Genomic DNA, 21,804 nt, shown 5'->3' on the forward strand with positions numbered 1-21,804 from the left:
AAAAAAAAATGGTACCTCTAGGTAGTTCAACTAATGTGAGGAATAGCATAAAGAAAAGGATTTTACACTTATAGCACTTGGACAATTTTAAGTTTTTACAATAATATATTGCTTTTATAATTTTTAAAATATTGTTTAAATGAAGATTATGTAACAAAACATTAAAGTTAATGAAAACTTGAAATAGCAGGATACAAAATTATGTGCATGCTAAGTGATAGGCAGTCTCTAAGATGGCCCTGTTGATCCCTACATGCTATGATTCACACCCTTATGGAATTCCCTCTCCTTGAGTATGGGCTAGACTTACTGATTCAACTCTAAGGAATACGGATGTCCCTGCTGAGATTAGGTTTTAAAAAGACTGTGTCTTCTGGTCTTGGGCTCTCTCCCCCTGAAATTACAGCCTGCTACAGTAGACTCATAGACACTGGAAGTGACTAGTGGTTAGCAAGGGGGAGGGGATAAAGGGACACAATAATTCAAAATCACAATATAAGTTCATCACAGGGATGGTAGTACAGCATAGAGAATATAGTCAATTATTCTGTAACATCTTTCTACATTGATAGATAGTAACCGCAGTACAGGGGGTGAGGATTTGATAATACAGATAACTGTCGAACCACTGTGTTGTACATTTGAAATGAAATAAGATTTTATATCAATGATACTTCAATGAAAGAAAAAAAAAATTCTGCCTGCCATGCTGTGAGGACACTTAGGCAGCCTATGGAGGGCCTCGTGTAGGAAGGAAGAGGCCTACCGGCAACCGTGTGTGTAAGTTCAATCATTTGGCTTTCAGTTGAGTCAAGATGACTATTCCCAGACAACAGCTTAACTGCAGCCTCATTACACTTCTGGATTCCTGACACACAGAAACTGAGATAATAAAATTTTTGTTGTTTTCAGCCACTAAGTTTTAGTTTATTCTGTTATGCAATAACAGATAACTAATATACTGTAATTATAACCTAGCATAAGCATATGACTGCGTGTCCCATATCCAGTGACTGATCCATGTGGGAGTACAAAGGCCTGGGCATCTAGACCCAATGGGGTGCAATTCTGAAGGGACATTTAAGCTCTGGAGCCTCTGTGGGATTGGCTGAGGCTGTTATTGGGCCTGAATTGCAGTTCAGTTTTTAATCTTTGCCCGCTCCTGCTTTCTTCCCCTCCCTTACAGGTTTTGATCTTCAGGGAACTCCTAAATATTCTTCCTATTAAACTGCTCATGGTGCTCCCTGGGGAATCCAGCCTGTGACAGCCATTCAGAATATTTATGGATCCTTGGTAGCTGCTCCAATTACCCCTGTCTCAGCCAGCAAGAAGTGGGTGAGGAAGAGGAAGTGGAGGACAAACACATAACGTTTTATCATTTAACTGTTATGACTTGGAAACTGCATCACTCTAATCACCTACCATAGGTAAGACTTATATCCACATTCACCTGCAAGAGAGGAACTAAGAAATGTAGCTTCTAGCTGGACAGCCACTTACCCAACTGAAACATACAAGAGATTCTAAGAAAAGGTAGTCTAGTTGTCTTTTCCTATGTAGTAAACCACCCCAAAACTTAGTGGTATGAAACAACCACCTTACTATGCTCATGAAATTTCTTGGCTCCAAAATACAGAAAGGGCATAGCAGAGATGGGGGCAACTCTTCTCTGTTCTGTAAGCTGTGAGCCACAGCTGGATGACTGGAATATTTGGAGATGACTCAAACAGCCGGGGGCTGAAACAGCTGTGGCTGGAGGCCTCAGTCCCTAGGTGGTATCTTCACATGTTTGGCTCCTGAGCTGGAATGATGGAAGGACAGGTTCAGATAGGATTAACTTCCAGATCATCTACATGTGGCCTATTCAGCATGACAGACTCAGTATAGCTGTATTTATAGGGTAGTTCAGGGCTCCAAGAGCAAGAGCATTCCTAGGAAGAATCTGCAAAGCTTTTTAGGATTTACCTCAGAAGTTATATAGCATCATTTCCACTGTACTCTTTTGGTCAAGCCAGTCTTAGCCCACTCAGATTCAAGGGTAGGAAACATACATCCCACCTCTTCATGGGAGGAGGGTCCAAAAATTAGAACCATTATAAAGGTAGATATTGGCAGTAAGTTCCTGCCATAGGCCCTATGATGTGTATCACAGTAAGAAGAAGATACAGAGTTAAAAAAAAATGGACCATAATAAATTACAAAGTTTCTGTAATATACTGGTTAATCCATTACTATTTTCCAATTGCTTACCACATACCCAACTTTATTGCTTTCGTTCCGGTATAGAGTCAGTAAGTCCCCAATCATATAGGCTAGAGTTGATGCCCTTCCTTTGGCTTAAATTCTAAGCTTTTAAATATAGCTCAAGAACCTTGGCACATATAACTGAGATGTTCTTTAAATAAAATGCTCTATAAATAAGGCTATTTATAGGAGGAAATGAGTCTTTGTTAGGTTGCCTACAGATTGTTCAGCCTGTGTTGCTATAGAATGGGTAGGTACTAGGTCCAAATGAAGCAGTGTTCTTCAGGTAACATATTTAGTATCAGTTTGGATTCCATAGTGGAACCCAAATGGTAATTTTCCAGTATCTCCTAGTACATTTCCACTTTGCAGGATTTACTATATTCTTCAGCAGGATAAGTAACTTTCCTGCCAGACTATGTATTATACATTATTAATATAAATTATTTTCTGAATTAAAAAAAGAAAGTGTCAAGTTATGAGGACAAACTAGGACAGGAACTGAGGCTACTGAGATCTTTAAACTCTTCTAAGACTGGGTTTTCCTCATTGTTCTGGGGCAGGGTGACCTTGCCTCACTGCTCTAGAACAGAAGCATCTACTTTGCTGCTGAAAGTCCTGGGATGATGTTGGGAATCTAAAAGCAGTAAAGAATCACTAAATTTCATTGATCTCAGTTTTCTCTGCCAAGAAGAAAAAGGCGAATTTTTTCTTGACTGTTTCTAAGACTGGAAGCAACCTGGTCTTTATCTGAGGTGTATCATTATGTGGATGAAGTTAAGTAATAATAGAACATGTGCCTTCCTAAATCTCCCCAACCTACAATTTCCATAAAGCAAAAAATGGAAAATAGTATTTGCTTATTAGCAGGAGCTAAACAGTCACACCTATCATGGGATGGGTCTTATTTTGTATCTGCAAACCGGGAGGGAATGAGGAGGGAAAGGGGTGTGTCCCTGGGCAGCAGCATCTCCTTGGGAAGCTCAGTAACTCCTTCTTCACAGTGTGAGTCCTCACTCTGTGACCTATGCCCTCTCTGTGTTTACCCTACTGGCCAAAAGTGTGTGTCCTCAATGTTCAAACCTTTTGTTCCATGAAAGATGAAATGTGCTCCTTACTTCTTGTGCTGTATATATTGCTAGTGGTTTGCCTCTAATGTTCTTACCTATTATTTCCCTCTGACATCATTCTCAGTCATGTATGAGGTGCCATTTGTCATTAGCATTCTCATGTATTCTGCCCCTTTGGTCCATGTGATTCAGTATGCAAAATATATTGCCCTTTGGTAAAACTGGAATGATCCTTATCCAAAACTGGAATATCAAGACAAATATAAGGGAGCGGTTTTAGGAAAGTATGATACCCTCTATAAATCTATTGAGTACTAGAAAGGTGATATCTAATCATTTTTAATAATATATTTGAGTCTTGAGAGTATACATTATGCCACTGTGAACTTTTTTATTGGAATTGGTTATTTGATGCTTGCTTCATGGTTTAATTCATGAAGTCCCTGTGCAAGTAAAGGAAATTTTCATAAGGAAAATGAAAAACACCCTAAAAGGGGGCAGAAACTTTTCTGCTAGGCAAACCACTGAAGAGATTAGGATCTTCTTTGCTTCTGATACAGCAACCTGCTATTATCTTTAATAGCTTTACGATTTACAAGGCAAGGACTGTGCCTACTCAATTGTATTCCCTGGGCAGTACCCAACATGCTCTTAAACTTGAACATTCTGACATTAAGTCAAATTGTTATGCCTCATCCTCAAGGTTGAGTACATGTCAAGAGCTCACACCTCTGAATAATAGTTAATTTTTCCTGGGCACCAAGATACTGATTAGAGCACTAGGCAAGGAATTTTCCTAAATGGGTCCTGCTGCCCAGAAAGAGGTCATCCCTTTTCCCTTGTGAGCACCTCCCTCATAGAGAGCAGAGTTGACTCACCCTCTGACTCAGCATAATTACACACAATAAATGGTTGAGAAACTATATAACTGCTGGGGTTTCTGATGCAGTAAAGCATATGTGTGTGCTTCGTGACCAAAAAGATAACATCTCAATTTCCTATAGAGCCCGTAATTCTTTTCCTTGTCCCTTTTGCTCCCCTGAACCCACCTACCAAATGAATATATCAAAAGTATTGATGACTCTTATCTTTCCTTGCACTTTGTTCCTTCAAAGCCTCTCACCTTCCTCCCCAAAAAACATCAAATTCCTTTTTTCAAACAGAGCTTAAAAGAATTTGCTCTTTGTTCTTTAATATATATGTATCATATTTAGTCCCTGTCTAGCTAAGTTTTTTCTTGGGCATTGGAGGGGGACAAACTGAGTCAGCAGAGACTGCGTCCTGGTTGAGTACCTAAAACTCTCTTTTAAAAATAGATGCCTAGTATTTAATTGTGTGTGGCTACCAAAATTTACTCTATTTTCCCATCAATAATGATAACTAAGATGTACTGAGCATATATTATGGATTAAGCACTGTTCTAAATACTATCACAACCCAATGAAGCAAACCCTGTTATTAATTCCACTTTATAGATGGGGAAACTAAAAGCATAGTGAGATAATTTGCCCGTGATCACACAGCTAGTAAATGGTGGAGGTGGGATTTGAATCAAGGCAATTCTTAATGACTATGCTATCCTGCCTCCCTGTTGATGGGGTATTTGATGCTCTCTAGGTTTTTTCTTTTTGACTCTTACAGATAATGCAGTAATAAATACTCTTGTACATAAGTATTTTCATACTTTTCTAAGTACATTTGTAAAGACAAATTCTTTGAAATGATATTACGGGGTCAAAGAGCAGTATATTTGAACAGGAAGCTTCTCCTCAAAATTTATCATTTATTTTGAGGGGGGAGCATTTTGTCAGAAACAGCAAGTCTTCCTCTTGATATATTTAACATTTTACTAGCAAAAGTACCAGAAAGTCATCTTAATCCTTTAGCAGATGGAGTAATTACCCAAGTCCTTTCCTCATATCATTTCTCTTATTCAATTAGGGGTAGACATGTAAACTGCAAGCGAAAGGGCCTTGGGCCTGGAGCATGATAGTTCAGAGACTGATTTTAAAGACTGAGTCTTTGGTTTTTTTATTTTCATCTGTAAGATGGGGATATTAATACTACCTACTTTACCACAAGTATGAACGTATACATTGTTCATATGTATTACTAAGAACACTTTTAATGGAGGGATAGATACCCATACAGGGACCAGGGAAAGAATTGTGGGCCCTACAAGGAACTGAAATTTGGTATCTTGTTGGTCACTAAACATATACATGTACTTTACTGCATCAGAAAATCTAACAGAGACAATAATTTTTCAACCACTTACTGTGTGTGAGCATCTGTGTAAGTCTTAGTATGCTTTCAGCAGTAGTGTCACTATGAATATTTTTCTGGCACATTTATTTTTATTAAGGTATCATTGATAAAACAATGTTATGATGGTTTCACATGAGCAACATTGTGATTACAACATTCACCCATATTACCAAGTCCCTCCACCATACCCCACTGCAGTCACTGTCCATCAGCATAGTAAGATGCTAGAGTCACTACTTGTTTTCTCTGTACTATCCTGCCTTCCCTGGGATCACTATAAATATTTTATGAATAAATTAATGAACAAAGTTTTCAAGGCAACTCATCAGTTTTCCATAGCTAAGACTAATGTCCTTTCTAAAGAAAAGAAAACAATTTTAGCAGTTTGTCTTACCCCTAAATAACAAATACCTACATCTTCTTTAGGAGAACCATGTTCAAGTATATGGTTTAAGGGTCTTAAAATTTGATCTTGGGGAAGCTAACAACCAAATCATCCAGAGGAAGAACGAAAAATGTCTGAGGTCATCTAGTTTGTCAAATGTTGAATAACTGCCTCTCTGTAAATTTGGAAAATACAGAAATGTAGAAAAGCCATCCTTTTATTGACTAGTAGTCCTTTCCTTATGCTGTATAATTTATTGATCCTTCAGGATACTATCTTCTATTTTTTTTAAATTATTGATAGACAACTCTATTTATGAAAATCACTTCTAAGTAATTAGCAATTCAGTAGAAATTAGTCATGTATAGTCATATACATGATGACAAAACTTAGTTTCCAATTATAAATGTATTTTGAATGTATTTTAGATTATTTGGATTTTATTGGACTTCATAAATCACGTCTTACATTTCATTTTCTATTTTATTCTAGAACTTTCAATTATGAATAATGTTCTTGTTGAGTATATCCATATTTCAAAGACTTGTACAAATGTGGATATAAATTGAATTTAATTTTCCTCTTTCCAACTTACCTAGATTTACATATTTTTTAAACTAGGTTGGGAAATATATACAGACTTCAACATGAAAATATTTTAGACTTAGGTGTCCTATAAGGGAGAAAAAAGGTACATGTTTCTTATAAATTAAACATGTCTAAGTACTCAAATATAGAAATCAAGCAAAAATGAAAAACATTCTTTCTGATTAGATGTAATGAATAGAATATATTTTTAAGAATCTATCACTAGGTAGCCAAAATTTATTTACCCAACAATTTCCTTTCAGGATTCCTCCAAGAGCTGGGAAAATAGTAACTGTTTTGGTCTGTTTGGGCTGCTATAACAAAATAGCACAGATTGGGTGTCTTATAAACAACAAAAAAATCATATTTCACAAATCTGAGGCCAGAAGTCCAAGATCAGGGTGCCAGTATGGCTGGGTTCTTGCACAGTCCCTCTTCTGGGTTGCAGATTTTCATCTCTTGCTGTGTCCTCACTTGGTGAAAGGGACTAGGGAGCTCTCTGGGGTGTCTTTCATTGGAACCTAATCCTATTCCTGAGGGCTCCACCCTCATGATTTAAGCACCTTCCTAAGACCCCCTACTAATACCATCACACTGGACATCAAGATTTAACATATCAATGTTGAGAGGACACATTCAAATCATAGCAAATACTGAAATTGATAGCAGTCTTCCTCAATAATGGAAAAGTAATTGTCAATGAAACAGATAGAGTATATAGTTCTACCTTAATCTGCATAACTGTGCTGGGAGCTACATACTCCCTGACTCATACCATCAAATTGAAGAGATGTTTTCAACAGCAGCAATGATAAATTTGAGTATGCAATGTCCTGGGCTCTAGTTACTCTCTGTGCTCTAAACAAGACTTTGATTTACTAAGTCTATGAAGCATTTAGGCTGTTGATAAAGTTTCTGTTCACTGTATGTATCACAATCCCTTGAAATAATAGGTTTTAAATTGAATGCCAAAGTTGGGAAAAATGATCAAAATGAGCAGGATGTGAAGCAATCATCATATTCCATGCCATTTACTGAATGGCAACACTATGTGATATTGTATACATTGATTTGTGTGTTAAAGGAGAAAGCTCTGGAATCAGTTCCTGAGATGTAAATCCTGGCTCTGTTACTTACCAACTATGTAATCTCTATTACTATTACCTATTGAAATGGGGAATGATGATGATGGTAATAACACCTGCCTCATAGAATTGGCCAAATAATTTAGTAAGTATAAAGCACTGGACTGGAATAAGTACTTAATAAGTGTTAGCTGTTGTTAATATTTTACCCTTTAAAAAGAAAGAATGAAAATGGATACCTCAAATCCTGTGAATTAGTGTGCAACCAACCTATTGTTTAGTATTAGAATAGAAAGTATTAAATAGCTTTTCACATATAATATCTTAACATCCAAAAATTTTTTTCTAGTTATTTGAAAATAGTAAGAATGGGAAAGTCTGTCAGAAAATAAGTATGCGTTAGATACTTGAATTATTCCCTAAGTTTAAGCTACTAAAAGCAATATCCCATATTTTGAATCATGACTTATTACATCTTAATGGTCACACCAATATCTATTGCAGTCTCTTGCACAGTCAAATATTCAATAAACATTTGCTCAATAAATAAATGAATAATAAGTAAATGCATAGTTATAACCAAGGTATAAAGAGAACATTTCACTTTTTTAAATTTAGCTCCAGCAATGTAATTCTCAACCAACAACATGCATACATGTTATATAAACCAAGCTGTTTGGCCAGCGAGTAATGCATCATGGGAAATGATAATCAGCTTTTACAGCTGGGTATGATCCTGTAAAAATCTGCTGTTGGTGACAAGCAAATAAAGGAAGAGAACACAAATGGATCAAGTAGAATTCTTCGCTGCAGATGGAGCACAAATTGAAATCAGTGTCCTACCAGTGGAAGATTAATGACATTAACTTTTATGGAGGATCTAGACAAATGTGCAAATATACTACAATTATTTTAAAAATAACTTACTGGGCTAAGAAGAAAAAGTAAAAAAGGGCCTGTTATTAAAGGAATATTTTCCTTTTGCCTGATGTATGTGAACTGATTGTCCCATTCATCCAAATATATTCAATATGGTAGGCAGAACTATAGCCCCCAAATATGTCCATGTCCTAATCCCCTGAACCTATGAATGTTCTTTTACATGGTAAAAGGGATTTTGTAGATATGATTAAATTAAGGAACTTGAGATGGGGAGATTTTTCCAGATAACCTGGGTGGGCACAATATAATCACAAGAACCCTAAGAAAAGCAAGGCAGGAAGATAAGAGTCAGAGGACACTGGAAAACAACTATGCTGCTGGCTTTAAAGACACAGGAAGGGATCGTGAGTGAAGGAAAGGAAACAAATGATCCCCTGGAGCCTCCAGAAGGGAGGTAGTCCTGCTGGGCCCTTAATTTTAGCCCAGTAAAGCCCATTTTGGACTTCTGACCTGCATAACTGTAAGATGATAAATTTGTGTTGTTTTAAGCCACTACATTTGTGCCACTTTGTTGGGACAGCAAGTGAGAACTATTACTTCATGAATCTGCATCTAAACTAGAGACACTAATTTGTTGCCAATACAAACAAATTTACTTCTGGTTCTCCTGGATTAAAACTGGAGTTATCTCACAGAACCCAAGAATGGACTAACAGTTACCAAAGGGAAAGGGACCAGGGAGGATGGGTGGGAAGGGAGAGATAAGGGGGAGGGCGTGGGGTAAAAGAAAGGGGGTATTATGATTAGCATGTATAATGTGGGGCGGGGGCATGGGGAGGGCTGTGCAACACAGAGAAGACAAGTGGTGATTCTACAGCATCTTACTACGCTGATGGACAGTGACTGTAATGGGGTTTGTTGGGGGGACTTGGTGATGGGGGGAGTCTAGTAAACATAATGTTCCTCATGTAATTGTAGATTAATGATACCAAAAAATAAAAAAAAAACTGGAGTTATCCTTGGAAAAGTGACTTGATTTATTGCAGGGCTGGTGCAGGAAAAAATACAAGAGGGATTTAGAACATCTTATGGTGTCAGAAAGTAAATAAGTGCTCAAAAAAGGACAGGGGCATGTCAGAAAGGCACAGAAGGTAACCTCAAAGAGCTCCCAATGGCTAGGACTGTAACAACTGGATCAAGAAGATAGATAGTATTGGATTACAACTCCTCAAATAAAAAATATATATTCATGAATGTGTGATGAAATAAACTAATACATAACTAAATGGAGGAGAATGTACAGTTCCATTGATGAATGTTAAAATTAGTGCAGGAAAGTTTGAGGAGAAACAATATTTGCATAGTTCAAAATATCTCCCCCAAGGTATTTTAAAATTGCAAATGGCAATGCAGTAACTTTACAGCAGAGAAACTCAGGAGACATCAGCTTAAACAACTTAGGTTAATATCACTAGTGGAGTAGACAGAATTCTAAGATGTCTGCTCCATCCCCCTCTCCTTCACAGGTTGGGTATTCATGCCTTGTGTGATTTTTCAGGCTGTGAATGTGATGGATTTCGATCCTGTGATTAGGTTATACCGTGTGATACAGCTGACTGTAAGAAAGGGAGATTATAGGTTTGGGCCTGACTGAATCACATGAGCCTTTTAAAATTGGGTCTGGAAGTCAGAGGTTTGAACGTGAGAGAGATTGCAACAGAGGGAAATGCTGCTGTGCTCATAGATGCAGGGGCCACTTGGCAAGAATTTGAGAGTTGCCTCTTGGAATTGAGAGTGATCCCCAGCTGCCAGCCAGCCATAAAACAGTTTTTAGTCCTACAACCAAGAAACTGAATTTCACCAACAACCTTAATGAGCTGGGAAGTGGACCACAAACTCCAGGTGAGAATGAGAGCCTAGCCGACACCTTTTTATTTTGGCCTGTGAGACCCTGGACAGAGTCCAGCTATACTTTGCCTGGACTTGTGGCCTCCAGACACTGTGAGATAATCAGTGGATATTGTCTTATGGTGCTAGGTTAGTTGTGATTTGTTATGGTAGCAGTAGAGATCTACCCAACAACTCATAGCACATATCAGCATCATATCCTCCCTCATAGGTACACATCATGTCTGAGATTTTCTTGCCAAAAACACAGTACCTTATCTAATCATGAGAAAACAGATATATCCAAAATGACAGACATTCTACAAAATAACTCATCAGTATTCTTCAAACAGGTCAAGGTCATGAAAGACAGGGCATTAGAGGTAAGCAGGTAATCTGAATAGTTTGTACTTTAGTTAAGAACAAAAATGATAGCACCTGAGGTAATTTCGCTCTAGAATTGGCCTAGTGTATCTTAAGCAATTCATTTGCTTGAACTTGTTTTCCTAATTGCTATGTAACACGAAAAGCATTTGCAATGTGTTGGAAGATTCTTAGCTGAAATAGTAACAGTTACGCTGCTTACTGTTTGTCTTTTAGTAATTATTTTTCCTTTAAGACAATTTTAGAAGAGTTGGTGGGTTTTGAAGGACTTTGTATGCTTCAATATTGTAATGATTTTGATGCATTAGTATAGATTACTGAAAGCAAATATTATGAATGGATGCAATCCAAAAATGAAAACTTGGACAACTTAGTACATGGTGGAGGGTTTTTCTAGTTGTTGCCTTCAAGTTTGCTTTTAACTTTTATTTCAAATTAAGGAGTTAGCATGTGATATTATAAATATAAAAAATCCTTTCAACAGCTTAAAAGAATGAAAATTTCAAGTTTCCTGAACTCATGTCAAGATAAAGAGTGGGCAGTAAAAAGAACACAGTAACACATTATTCAAATAGTTTGATTCAGACAAGATAGAAACCCTCTTCCAACAGGAAAAAATAAAAGGACTAGTGGATTGTATGGAGTATTTACATAGCTTTCTATGGTATCATGGGTGTGTTTCCCTACAATTTTCATCTTAGTTTCATTTCAGAGAGATGGACACATACCGTAGGGATTGAATGATAATTTATCACATCATCAGTGATTATTGTATGAACTATTCTGACTTTACTGCTCATACATTTTAGGAAACATAATTCTTGCCTCCCTCCTCCATAGAGAGAAACCATGCTTACAATCTAGCTCAAGGCTGGCTTAACGGCCTCCTCTGAGGTTAATGTTAACATCGTTCTGGACAGAGCAACAGGAAGCATCTGCGTATCTTACCACAACTGAGATGATCCATTCTTTCCCCATTTGAAGTATAAATTCTGTTGATATTAAATTACTTCATTTCTCTCAAATTATACATTTAAAACATTTAGATATAGAGAACATGGGAATAACCTCCGAGAAAACTGAAATGATTTATGAGTATGTAAATATTTACTTAGTTCTTCCCAGTTGGTCAATACTGATTCCTTTTTTTTCTCTGGCTCTGTAATTTAAAGGAAACTTGTATTATGAAAGCTCTTTTTACAAATCTTTTTTTCTTATGTTCTCGAACCATCTATGGTGACAGCAAAACTCAGGGAACAATGTTAGTCAATTAACAGCTGCCAAATTACCTGGAGGAGCAGATGGTATAATTGATCATGTCCTACAACATGGAGGAAGGGAAAACTCGAAGGTATTTGCTCAGAAATGCTAGAGAGTTTCCACACACAAGGCTATATGAAAACCATATTTTTTTCCTCTTGTAAGTTTTCTTTTTATTTCAGGTTATTCTCTTATATTGTATTTTTTTGTTTTTTAACAGATTTCAATACTTGACATTAGTCATTAAAAAGAATATGCATACATCTTATATGTTTTTAGCAGCAAAGAATGTAAAACAGAAATATCTCAAAGAATTCAAGTAGATTATACCACTCCCCAATTTTTTTAGCTAGGCTATAATAAGATCAATTTAAATATAATGTTCAGGAGTTATTGATAGAATTACAATTGTACAGATATTTACCGATCATCCTGGACTCTTTTAATGAGATTGGCGGAAAGTCCACACTTGCTTTCCCAGAATGTTTCTCATTCTAAAAGCCCTATCTTGATTTCCTAATAGTCTCAAAGAGATTATACTGTTTAAGAATTCAAAATCTCAAATATTCATTAATTCAACAAGTATTAGTGGTATATAGTATATTCTAATATGCACAATTCTAGGTACTGTTTTAGATGCTAAGTGAACAAAGGTCAAACAAAAAAAAAAAGAACAAAACCCTAGCCTTCATGGAGCTTGTATTTTCTAAAGTAGGGTCTGTATAAAAATAAAGCATCCTTAAAACAGTAATTCTTTTCTCCTGCCAGACTTAAGCCACTTGAGGGCAGGGGCTACTGTTCCCACAATATCTGAGCCACAGAATCTAGCACACTTCAAATGATTCATAGGTACTCCTTGAATAATTCAACATCCTTTATGCCTGAGTACAATAATAGCTCTATTGCCTGTTATCTCTGAACTTTTTGGCTTGGCTTTCAAGTCCTCTTAATTGGTCCCTACCCTCCGCCTTTTTTCTCCACCATTTTTTGCACACAACTTCTGTTGTACTGTAGGGAAGACATGCTCACTCCTACTCTACCTCAGGCCATTTCCTTTGCCCCAGATAAATAAAAATTCTCTCCATTGAGATTCAACAAACACCGATCTAGTATCTTCTATGTGCCAGGACTGTGCTAGAGATTTGCACGTATCTTCTTGAATCTGCACAAGCACTGTCATGGGATTTAAGGAGCAGAAGAGGGTCACCCGGCTGCAAGCTGGGGCCTGGACGTCTGACAACACCCCGAGACAGCCTTCTCTCCTTACACTACCCCTTCCTTTCCCTACTGCTGGTTCTCTAAGGACTTCTTGGATGTTGTTTCTTTTTGCAACTAGATTGTATGTTCCCTGTGCACAACTGTGTATTATATTTTGTTTTAATTCCCCAATTGATTACTGTGCCTGGCAAGCACTCAATAAATTCTTCACTGAGAGAAGGCTATAACCACATTGGGCTGAGCCTCCTGTTTTCAAGTGTTACCAGTTAGTTTTTCCAACAAATTCCATCTTTTGAATTAAGTTCTATAGGGTCAGAGTTTGGTGTGAAAAAATACTTCCTTTTATTCTGAAATACTTCACTTGAAATTCAAGTTATCTGATTTATGGGTAAACAATTTAATGTTAGACTGATCTACTTCCTTCATTTACTTTAATCACAACCCTGTTCAGGTTATTTTTCCAAGCAGGGAAGTCCTAGTATTTCCAGCTTTTCTTTCATTCTTTTTACCACATATTGGCTCCATGTTTTTGAGGTATGGCAAGCTAAACTGCACCAACAAGCCACATTTTGATGAGATAAACCTATCCAGGGTTACATGTTCTCATCAGCCAGAAAATTAGCCAGTGTTTAGCTTGGCTAGCAGTTGAAAGAAAGAAAGAAAGAAATGAAAAGTCCAATGGTCTCAAGTTCCTTTCAGCCTCCACTCTTCCTAGAGCCTTCAACCAGGCCAGTTCAGACCTTTATCCTCCATCTAGACTGTGAAGCCAAGGAGGGTAAGGACTGTCTTGCTCACTACTCAACCACTGCAGGGCACTACAAAGTCCTGTTTTATAATACATAGCAGTAGCTCTTCAACATTTTGTCCCAACCCACCATAACATACGTGCATATGCAGCTGAAGAGGACTGTTTCATGAAGTAATACTTGACCACAAAGACTGGATATTTTCTATTCTATATCATTCTTCTTCTTGCAGGTTGTAAGCTGCTACATTGATTTTTTAAGTTCCCTGCTTCAAGCACACTATGCCACAGAGTTGAGGTGAAGTCTCTTGCCACTGTATCAGCTAGTACCCCATGTAAGAAGATCTCTGTAATCATTTTCTGTTAGAGCCGAGTGCTAGGGGAACGCCTCGCAGCCTGGCACCCAGCTAAGTGAATAAACGCTTGTGGTTTTGTGTTGGCTGAGTCTGTTCGTACTGTGAAAATATATAGTTCAATATTTTTAAAAATCGAATCTTCAGTTGAGAGCATTAATAACTTTCATCAGAAAAAGAAATCTCAGATAACTCATGCAAGAAAATAATAACTATGTAAATAGGGTTCTAATTAACTTGGTATTTGTTCTTCAATACTTTAGAAATTGATTCTGGAGCAAGGCTCCTTTTCAGTTTTCTAATTAAAGTCCTACTTTGATTCCAGGCACTTTCTATGAATTCAGTGAGAAGTGGAAATGGACAGTTATGGAGTGACTGTTATGTGCCCGGTATTATGCTATGTATGGTCCTATCAATCATCTTGTTCAAGCAGTTAAGAATGAGGACACTGAGGTTTGAGAGGCTAGGGAACTTGCCGGAGTTTGTATAGCTAGTAAGTAAATATTAGCGTTGGGATTCACTTGTAGCTTTTCTGATATAAACCCCATACTTTTAACTATTTAATACTCGATGTACATTTCAAAACAATAAACTAGTACCTGCCCTATAAGTAAATAGGAAATATTACATGTGTCAAACATCTACTATTCCTTTTGTGAGATGACTCTTTTTGAAGATATTTCATAATCCTTTTTATGCCTCATTGCCAGGAAAATCTTTCTTCAGTACTTCATACTGAAATTTAAATGCATTTCTTTCCTTAGAAAGGCTAATGAAAGGCTGTTAACTGGTCATGGTATTCTCCAGTTGTGTATTCTGCACGTACTTTTCTTGTACCCCATTTTATATTTTTTAGGACCTTGATTGAACTTGAAAGCCACCAAAATCTCAGCTAAACTTATGTCTTGCAAACTGTTCATTTTGGTTTTTTGCCAGATATTTTTGAAAACAGATAAATTAACTGTTTATGTTTTAATGCAGATATTTGGTGTGCCATAATCCTCATCTTCTTTCATCCTTTTCTATGTTGAATTAAACTTATGACTAGTGCTAAGTCCACTGTCTTGGTGGTGTTTAAAAACAAAACAAAAATAATACAGTACTTCCTGACCTTGAGCCATACTGCCTGGAAGGTGTTTATTGGCAAGCAACCAAAAGGATAGTTGACCTTTATATAGCACTCACTGTGTGCTGCAGAACTTTCCTTGTGCCTTATACGCACTGTGCCATTTAATCCTCAGACATCACAATAAGGTAGGTACTATCATGATTTCTGTTTTTACAAATGAGGAACTGAGAGGTTAAATAGCTTGTCCAAAGTCACACTACCAGGGAAAGTGGTAGAGCCAAGTTTCTAAGCCTGATGGCCCTGACTGAAGATTGAGTTCCTACCACTACAGCCCTCTTACACAAGCGGGACACAGGTAGAAAAACAAAAAACCCTAGGAAACATCTCAAGGCGTTAAAGTAAGAATAAGGTCACTGCAGGCTCAGGTTGGCACCAGAAGGCTTCAGATGCCACCAGATGACAAGATTTGAATGAGTCATCAAAGCAGAGTAGGATTTAACTGGCAGAGCTACCAGAGACATCAAGACTAGAGGCCATGGCTTGCTGGGTGGGGCAAAAACAGCAACAGGCTAATAGAAGGGTAAGTCAGGGTAATAATTTTTAGTAGAATTGTGTCTATTCTGTCCCTGCACTTCTTTCTCTTTCTGGTTTCTCTTAAGAATAAAATAAAATGCAAATACGTATCATGACATAATACAGCACCCAACTGTTTTATATGCATAAAACAGAAACACCAATGCATACAGTTAAGGTAAATAGTACAATTTTTAGTTACTGACAGGTCTTTTCATCTTTCCTGGTGTACAACTGGCCTTAGCACTTTACATCCTCAATAATCTTCCTTACCTGAATTTAAATAAAGCTGTGTGAACTGTGTTAATAGTTACTCTTTAATTGAATGAGAGGGTTTTCCCACCCTTACTATTGAATTTTGTTAGTCTGTAACATACATGGCAAAAACATTAGTATAAGTTCAAACTTATTAACAGGCTGTGTTAAGAACATCACTGTAAATTAGTTGTCTGGAACCTTAAGTTTATTTTCCCATGGAAATAGTGGTTAAGTTCCCAGAGGGTCTACAAAAGCTTGCTTGATTAGGAATGTAGCATAAATGAACACTGTTACCTTTGTGTTGACTTCTGCCTATTATACTGAGGAATCTGTGGATTTCTCTTCTTACTACAGTGTTTTAGCTAACCAGTACTTTTCAGACACAGTTCTTTCATTATAAATTATAGAAAAGGGTGACTGTAACTTAATAATTCTACCCAAATCTAGTCTTTGATACTGCTTTAGGGTGTTTCTTTTTACTAATAATCATTACTTAAAACATGACTTCAGTGGAGAGTTGTTTTCTTTCGTCCAAGGTCAGGAGTCAGAGAATGGCCCAGGAATGCTTATAGCCTTGGCTATGTCCTCACATTATCGGCCTGCACCCTGATTAGTAAGGCAGTGAAATGGCATCAGGGATACATCTTGCCTCTGCTGTTGCCAGTGACATCTGGTTCCTGGATACCTTTTGGCCCTTGTGGGATTTAAATAAAGACTTTCCTGGTTTCTGGCTTAGCATCAGGTCATAGTTCCTAGGTCTCAATGTTGTGTTAGAATTTGGAGATTAATTACCTGATCATGTCTACTTTAACTATAGTTTAATCTATATTACAGAAACTTCATACTCAAATAATCCAAAGCTATGATGTAGACATCTGCTTGTCTCAAGAACATTTTCTTGCAAGTCATACTAACAAAATAAAACCAAAATCTTTTGTTTTAGATAGAAACATCACCCACAAATGTTTCCAAAACAGAAATACTTAATGTGAAAAAATGTGTCTATGGCCATCATAGTGGTTTTGAAAACTTGAAGGCTCTCTACACACCCCACACCTCTACCTTTTCACCTCCTTGGGAGTTTTTACATTAGCTAGGGATTCTTGGTATAACTTCAGAGTCTGCCTATAGAAATGTTAGAGAAAACTTTTGTATGACTAGGTAAGGTTTATATCCACATCCTTACTCCTCCAAACACTTCCCTAAGTTTGTAATACCTTGTCTGCTATCGTGTCTTTTTAAATACTTGGTGATGCTGTCAGCAAACATCTGCCAATAAAGGCATGGACTTATTGCTTAAGGACATGTTTATATTAAACATGTACAAATCTTTCACTTTAAATCAACCGGTCTATGAATGAGATCTTTTAAAGATATAGGTGATATTTTCTTAATAACTTCAGCATAGTGTTCACAATAAGGTGGTTATTTTTACAAAATTAAAATCATTAATACCAAAAGGCACATCAATTAAAGATTCTAAAAATAGTAAAAATATTAAGACTAGCTTTCCTATTTCAACTAAAAGCCAAATAAGCTACTTGGGAATTAAGGCATAATAACATAAAAAAGTAAAAGCCACTACTGCTTCAAGTACAACATAGGTAAAACTTTGGCACTCATGGCTACAAGTCACTGTCATCCATTAACTAGATCTTTAAAAAAATAGTGTCGTTTTACAATTGCAGGTAACATTTCTAATTATGCTAGTGTTTTACAACATATACTGTTCATTTTCAGGACCAGGAAGGAAGTCTTAATCACAGTGCATTTCAATCGACAAATACATATTTTTGCATTCCTCAAAACAATGGGTATACTTAGGTACTAGACCTCATCAAGGTGAAATAAGCCACTAATAGATAAAAAGGGGTCCAACTCCTGGCTTTGCAGTTTGTTTTTGGTAAAGAGTATATGGTAGGAACACAGCATTTCCAGATATAGATCTCAGAAACTCTAGAGCAAAATTTGGCATCTTATTGGAAAGCTTTAGGGCCAAAGTCTATACTCCCTGAAAGAAAATGACAGACAGTGATCCCAATTTTATTTAATAGAAGAAGAAAAATAGGAGATAGGAGGAGGAAAGAAAAACAACAATAACATTTTGAGCTCTTGGGGGAATTAAATGAGAGCACAGATAAAAAAGCATCCAGCAAGGTTAACAAGATGCATTAAGTGTTCAAAAATGTTAGTCAAGTTTGAGTATGGAAAATTTTACTGGGCAAAATAGGGTTATTTAATTATATCCCTGCAACTTCTAGGAATTAGAAACAGCTCCTGAGTTCAGGTATCAACTAAAATAAACAGTGACCAATGAAATTCACCAATGTTGCAAATGTAGCAGGATTTCCTTCTTGGTTGGGCTGTAATTCCCCAAGTTTGGGCTATTTAGCTCAGCTGGTGATAAACAGCATGGACTATAGCAGTGTACAAGTTAAGCTTTATAAAGAAAAGACACTGATGCTAAGATTATGCACCATATCCCTATCCCCGGATAGACATCATGCAAACAGGTTTGTTGGTCACAAGAGGGATTGCATAAGAGTGCAGTCAGCTTAAAGCAAACATCTTAACTTCTTGAAAAATTCAAAGCATATCTACAAAGCCTTGTCATATAAAAGGAACAAGTTGTTCGAAAACATGTTTTCAAGTCCACTAGAGTTCTACATTAAGGGAACTAATTTCCCTATGACCAGCGTGTTTGATCTTGAAATGTTAAAAAAAAAAAAGGTAAATACAACACAACTGCACAACTGAAGTTTACAAGATGATAAAAATCAGTTAATTGCTTTCGATTTTTCTACCAAAGGGAAAACAAAACACAATACAAAGAAAACCTAGATTATTCAGCTATACTGTATTCAAATTCAGATGATAGAATTGGGGGTATGAACTAATAACTGATACATGCATTACCTGAACTCACTTCAACATTATGGAATTTCTAAATTTGGAAGCTCAAAAACAAATATTTTAAGTTGAGTATCCATTATTTCTAAATGCTTTCTTTGCAATAAATATTTTTAAATGAAAAGAAATTAGTAATTCTAATCCAAGGCACTATGTAATAAATTCATTCACCATTAGCCAACATGTGTGAGAAAAATAACTTTGAGCACAAGATTCATCTGTCCCTGTAAAACATACAAAAATATCATCTGGTCATTTTCTAGAATTCCTCTTTATTCACAAAAAATACAGTATCTCTGAGATTTATTTTCCTCTCATAAGAGTTCCACTGGAATTTTTGCAAGTAGGCAGTAGCCTTCTCTCACCTCTGTGCTACCTCAGTATTGTGTGGCTTTGGTTCTATTTAGCCACTAAGTTTTGTTCATTTAAAAAAGCAGATTCATGACATCCGTTGTAATATGGTAAAAGTAATTTATACTGGCTGGTGGCACACTGGAAGTTCTGAAGCTTCAACTCTTAACAAAAATAGGCACAGTTTTCAATTCTGTGACACAGAAAGGATAGCAACATGTGTAATGCACCAAAAATCTAAACCTTACAGAATCTAAATAAAACTTTAAAAATTAACTGCCAGGATGTAACTCTTAATAAACAATTTTACTTAAAGGAAATCTAAAACTCTTTAAAATCATTTCCAATTTTACAGTAACATTTCTTCACAGGCAGACCATAACAGAATTAGGATTATTTCCAGAAATGTGGTCATTTATACTCGTATTTAACCCCCCAGTGATATTGCCTTTATTTGCACTCTGAAAATAAACAGCTGTATCATGCCTTTCTGGATGGTCAATAGGTTTTATTTACATTGCTTTGACAAAAGGAGACAAAAGACATCCCTTCACAATTGTCTTTCAGCAATGTTCTGAGGGGAGTATGTAACACCAATTTTTATACGTAAAGAAACAAATAAATACATTACAAAAACATACAACAGAGATAAAGTGGCTATGCAGTCTCTTCAAGTACAATTTATACACGGACCACCAGACACAGAACTTAGATGTTCAATGGAGAAAAATCATTATCAGCCTGAAAAAAAAATTAAAATATCACTGTCACTAACATGGAGAACATTAAATAGAAAATAGAAAACAATAATCACCGGAAAACCTGTGTCTCGTAAAGATTTCTTCCCATCAGAAGATGCAGAAACATTTTACCCCTGGTGCAAATGAAAACGTTTCTTAAGGACCCCCAGTTTCTTCCCTGCGTTTTCCCCCAGGAGCCGGTGTGGACTTTTTCCCAGAGATGAGAAGCAGAAATTTGTACTTTATCGGGAGCGGGTGCACTTTTCCCCCCGGCCCCCCTTTCCTCTGCCTCCAAGATGGTAGGAAAGTTGTCGTTTCGGAGGGCAGAGGAGCGGCTCTCTGGTGTTATGTCCTCGCAGTGCCTGTAGTGGTGCTGTAGGAGGCTGCCGCCTCTTCTTGTGCAGCCCCGGCAGCCCTGCCTTCTTGGCTGGAGAGTATATTCAGGGATTTCCCCTTAATAATCACCGACCCTGGGAGCACTTTTTAGTTTCCAAAATAAAAATATGATCCTCACCCCTCTTGCTGGACAGGGAAAGGCTCTCTCCGGAGCCCAGGGGGAGCAGTAGCGGCGGCAGCCGAGATTCCTAGTCCGTCGCCAGCGCCTCTCACTCTGATCTGTCAGCCCAGCCGAGGGAAAAGGGGGGAAGGAGAAAAAAAAAAAGCAGCTGAAAGGTAAGCAGAGGCGGCCCCAGGCCCGGCCCACATCCCCGGGCTCCCGTAGGGAGGCGGGCAGGGCCGCGCAGGCAGGGCGGGCGGCGAGCGCGCGTACGTGAGGCCGGGGATTAGCCGGCCCGCGCCAGGCCCCGGACAGAATGAAAGGGTGAGAGGGGACGGCGCCGGGGCGGCTGGGGCTGGGGGCCTGAGGGCCCGGGGTGCCCTCGGACGAAGACGGCGGGCGGCCGGGCGGGGGACCGGAGCGGGGCGAGCGGCGCGGCCTGCGCGGGCCGGGACGGGGGGTGGGGAGCGCCGGTTAGGCCTCGGCCGGCGGGTCCCAGGACGGCCGCGCCCTGCCCCCAGCACTGCGGGGCTCCCCGCGCCCCTGGCGTCCCCCGGGGACCCCGGGCGGGACGGCGGTGCAGTTGGGCCGAGTGCTGCGGCGGCCGGAAGGCTCTCCCGCAGGGTGGCAGGCCCGTGCTCGGAAGCCGGGGCGTCAGGGCCTAGGAGTGGGGATTGGGCGCCGACCCACCCCTTCCTTCGGTCTCCTCCAACCGCCCCCCAACCCCGATTCCGGTAATAGTTGCATTTATTTATCCCCCTCCTCTGCGCTGCGGGCGTCCAGGCCGGGGCGGGGCGGGCGGCCTGGCGGGCGTGGGGTGGGGTGGAGGGGCGGTGAGAGTCAGGTGCAGCCGCGGCCCGGAAAGTTTCCTTTTAGGCCCGATTTGGGGACTGCCCTCCTTCGGGGAGTTCTGGTCCCAGCGCTCGCGACCCCCGAGGGCGAGGGGGAGAGCCTCGGCTATTTTGAAACTCTTTGCCAGTTTCCGTCCATTGAAGGTACTCCGCCCCTGCACCCCTCGCCCGCGCCCCACCCCATTCC

The 21,804-nt window shown here is 38.6% G+C and overlaps 1 protein-coding gene across 10 annotated transcripts in view; it reads left to right on the plus strand.

Annotated features, from left to right (window-relative positions):
- Window positions 1-20,803: 20,803 nt before the first annotated feature.
- Window positions 20,804-21,804, plus strand: part of INO80D (INO80 complex subunit D) — a 78,493-nt gene continuing 77,492 nt past the window's right edge. For 3 of the 10 annotated variants that reach the window (XM_073218289.1, XM_073218297.1, XM_073218299.1), the window contains exon 1: window positions 20,807-20,942. The gene's annotated coding sequence lies outside the window, so the exon portion shown is untranslated. The other 7 variants (XM_073218291.1, XM_073218298.1, XM_073218294.1 and 4 more) reach the window with 5 other exon arrangements.

The sequence above is a fragment of the Manis javanica genome, chromosome 12 (genome assembly GCF_040802235.1).
Source record: "Manis javanica isolate MJ-LG chromosome 12, MJ_LKY, whole genome shotgun sequence".
Classification (NCBI taxonomy): domain Eukaryota; kingdom Metazoa; phylum Chordata; class Mammalia; order Pholidota; family Manidae; genus Manis; species Manis javanica.